General features: G+C 56.6%; 1 long non-coding RNA gene across 1 annotated transcript; it reads left to right on the forward strand.

The window, feature by feature from the left end:
- Window positions 1-851: 851 nt before the first annotated feature.
- On the forward strand, window positions 852-2,139 carry LOC308658939. The gene is made up of 3 exons (XR_014024260.1): window positions 852-991; window positions 1,264-1,316; window positions 1,851-2,139. It is a non-coding gene; the product is annotated as an uncharacterized lncRNA (long non-coding RNA).
- The last annotated feature ends 2,017 nt before the right edge of the window (window positions 2,140-4,156 follow it).

A 4,156-nucleotide genomic window follows, 5' to 3' on the forward strand; every position in this document is an offset into this window, starting at 1 on the left:
CGCCCGCACTGTGCTCCTTGGGGTCGGCGTTGCCTTACACGGCACAGACAGGATTCTGATATGATCTTGAAAGGGAGTGGTCATCCTGGATAACCCGGGTGGACCTGCCAGAGCCAGCAAGACCCTCTTACGAGGGAGGTGGAGGGTCAGAGAGTCAGAGAGGTGACCGTGGAGCCCTGCGAAAACAGGGCCCTGTTGACAGGTGCTGATGCCGTGTGAGCTTCTCTTGGGATTTCTGACGTCCAGCATTGCAAGATAATGAACTTGTTTTATCCTTTTTTTGGCGGGGTACCAAGGATTGAACTCAGGGGCCGTGGACCTCTGAACCACCTCCCCAGCCTTATTTTGTATTTATTTAAGGACAGGGTCTCACTGAGTTGCTTAGCACCCTTGTTTTTGCTGAGGCTGGCTTTGAACTCACGATCCTCCTGCCTCAGCCTCCTGAGCCGCTGGGATTACAGGCGTGTGTCACCGCCCCTGGCCCATTTTAAGTCTCTAAGTTTGTTGTAATTTGTTGCAGCGGCCACAGAAAATTCATCCCAAACCCGAGTCTCAGCAAGATGGGGTGGGGTGGGGCTCAGATGTAGCCCTTCTGTCCGCAGAGACTGCTCAGACTCCCAACCACAGTGACTCGACTACCCACCAGGCAGAGTCGAAGGCCCAGTGGAGTTACCAAGAGGAGGAGGAGTTTCCTGGGAGTAAGCTTGGAGGAAATTTGCTGTTTTTAAATGTCGATGAATTGTTATGGCAAGAGGCCTGTGGTTGGCTCGGCACAGCAAAGCATTTCCATATTTGGACCAACCCCGGTGGTGAGCCCTGGCGTCTGGCGCTCTGTGGAGAGCAGGGTCTCAAGGCTGAGCCCAGCGGAGGGAAGGCAGCCGGGATGCGGGATGCGCAGTGCCTGCTCTGGCCGGGCCTGGGTGGGGACTAGGGCTTGCTGGTCTGGACCAGATGAGTTTCCCCAAGCTGGGTCCTGACTCTGACTCCCAGGGTCAGCAGTGAGCTCTCAATTAAGGTTTGAGGGAGGGAGGGACGAGGAAGGAAGGGACAAGGGAGGTGGAAAGACAAATTAGTCTCCATAAAGGCCGGACCAGGGCCAGTGGGAGCTTCCCGGGGTGGGAGCCTCTGCTCTGCTCCTCGGCCTCTCTCCCCCCTTTTCTGATCCAAGCAACCCCTTCCTGTGGGCTGGTCTTTGTTCTGAGGCTGCTCTGACACATGATGGCAGGCTGGGTGGTGGCAGATGACAAAGTCTGTTTCTCACAGGTCACACCCGAGGCTGGACTCCAAGATCAAGGTGCCAGCAGACTCTGGGCCTGGTGAGGCCACCCGTGGCAGGAGGGCTGAGGGAGGCTGTGAGGCCTTTTTTAAGGGCCCTAATCCACTTGTGAGGGCTCCACCCTTAAGACATACCCCTCTCAAGGATCCCCCTCCTAAGCCATGGCCTTGGCCTTGTGGGGAGAGCAGGGGTCACCCCTCCCGCATTCCATTTTGTTATGCCATCCCTGCCAATCACAGGTCCTCCCCTCCCATCCAGGGACAGACCTGTGTCCCCAGCACTCAGAGAGGGACAGCACTGGAGTGACTCGGCCAGTGAACAGGGTGGTGGGCTGGGTTCGAGCCCGTCGCTGTGGCTCCCAGGCCTGAGCACAGGCCTCCTCACCCTGAGCATCTCCTTCAGGACCAAGAGCCAAAGCCCCGGAGCCACCCATCTGGGGCAGATGGGTCCCTGGCTGCTCTCTGGGCGCCCTGCCCTGCGTCCCGCCCTTCCTCCCTTCCCGTGGTTCAGCCGGTGGGATTTCAATCAATACCTCCGTCTGCACTGTATTCATTCCTCGGACTCCATTTCCCAGGTCGGAAACCTGAGAGCCCACACTGACCCGAGAGGGTCTCGGAAGGACAAGCAGGCGGCAGTCAGAGCCACTCAGCGCTGAAAGATCTCATCAGTCAGGATCTGAGGAAAGGCCGCGTCCCCAGGAGGGGTGTGTGCAGCCAGGCGCCGTGTGAGGGACAGTCGGGGCGCTGTGGCCAAGGAGACCTGGGGTGAGTCCCTCTCCTCTGGCTCTAGGACCCCCGAAAGTCTTTTCACTCTCTGAACCTCAGTGTCCTTCCTAGGAAACCAGACAACAAGCACAGGTGCTCACAGGGTCCCCGCGAGGACTCAGGGATCAGTCCTGCAGGCCAGACACAGGGAGACTTCTTGCTCTCCAGGGCGCCACAGTGATATCTGCATGTGATGCTCTGTACCAAGAGCCTGCCACTTCCTGGCCACAGCCCTGGGAGCTGCAGAGTCCCCCGTTTGATGATTTGCTCTCACTGCCCAGAGGAGAAGGCTGAGGGAGCCCCGCCGCTGAAGGGGCTCCCAGCTCCCGCCTGCCAAGCTGCCCAGTTGAGGGTCCAGGTGGAGGGGCAGCCCCACCCGAGGGAAAGCCCACCACGAGGGCAGAGTCCATGGTCCAGCGAAGGCAGAGTCCATGGCCCAGGACGGGACGGCTCCGGCGGGGAGGGCACCTCCGCCTGGATTTCAGCCCGTATCCAGTGTCTCCAGAAGCCACCGTCCTAATCTGGAGGCCCCCAGGAAGCAGCGATTTCCTGGGAGAAAACAGGTTCCCACAGGTTTTACCTTCCTCCTGTCAGACTTCCAGGTACAGAAGGACTGTCCCCACCCACACATACACAGGGAGGCCAGGGCAGCACAGACTCAGAGGGGAAGGGCCGCAAGACACCTCTGTCCCCACACTCTTGCTTTGTAGCCCACATAGGGCAGGGACTTCAGCAGGTCCCTGAGAGGAGGGTGGCAGAGGCACAGCCAAGGTGCAGGCCTCCCAGCTCCCAGGCCGGGCTAAGCACCCAATCCAGTTTCTCCCAGACAGGACACTTCTCCAAGCCCCGCTCCTGAGCCACCCCTGGGCCCCTTGTAAAGACCATCACCATGGAACAATGAAAAGAAAAAGCCTGAGTCTCCAGCTCAGTGAGACTAACTCCTGTGTGATTTGGGTGAGATCCTCCCGTCTCTGGGCCTCAGTTTCCACACTGATAAAACGAGGCATTTGGATTCTTTTTTTTTGGTTAGTACCAGAGATTGAACTCAGGGACACTCAACCACTGAGCCACATCCCCAGTCCTATCCTGTATTTTATTAGAGACAGGGTCTCACTGAGCTGGTTAACACTTCGCTTTTGCTGAGGCTGTCTTTGAATTCTCCATCCTCCTGCCTCAGCCTCCTCAGCAGCTGGGATTACAGGTGTGCACCACCGCGCCTGGCTGGATTCCATTTTTAAGAACTCTTCTGGCTCCATTGTTCTGGGAGCCCAAGGTGCCCTTATCCTACCCCCAAGTTTCTCCAGTCTCTCCAGAATCTGAGAATCCAGACAGAAGAAAGATTTGGACGAGGCTTAGATGGGCATGAGGGTAGGGACTCTGACCCATTTCCACCCTCTGCTAAGCCAAGAAGCCAGGCCTGCAGGCCAGGTGGCGATCACAGGCAAAAGCCATCCCCTACACAGGAAGGGAGGAGTTGCCCCTGGGGGAGGGACAGATTCAGAATCCAGAACTCAGAACCCAGTTAGGGCTTCAGCTCCCCTTCTTCTTCCCAACCTACCTGACTCCACTCCCAGAAGTCGGTGGCACCGATTCAGCCTGGCCAGGCAGCTGATTGTCCAGTGGAGACTCAGAGCTTGGCTTAGAGGGAGAGAAGAGACAGGGTAGAAGAAATGTCCTCAGCCTGGTCTCCTGAGTCTACAGCCAGGGGACTTCTGGTGATGGGGGCTGGGGTGTGCGTGGTGTGGGAAGCCAGTAGACCTGTCCTGCCCTGGTGGGCTGCTTCCCACAGTCCCTGCTAGGCAGACAGGCTCAGGGCCGGAAGGACACTGGGGTCAATGCTTTTCTTTTTCTACCAGGAAATTGAAGCCAGGGCGCTTACCACTGAGCCACATTCCCAGTTCTTTTTATTTTTTATTTTGAATCAGGGCCTCGCTAAGTCTCTGAGGCTGGCCTCAAACTGATGTAGATAATGCTTTCATGAACCACCAGTGATCTTGACATTATTTAAGTTAGTACTTAAATTGAATAAATCAGAATTTAGTAGTGATGATAATGATAAAATAGAAAAAAGATGAGAGTGCATTCTGGGGTAAGAATAAACTATCTGGTCTAGGGC

This window comes from Spermophilus citellus (genome assembly GCF_964194105.1).
Source record: "Spermophilus citellus genome assembly, chromosome: 10".
Taxonomy (NCBI): domain Eukaryota; kingdom Metazoa; phylum Chordata; class Mammalia; order Rodentia; family Sciuridae; genus Spermophilus; species Spermophilus citellus.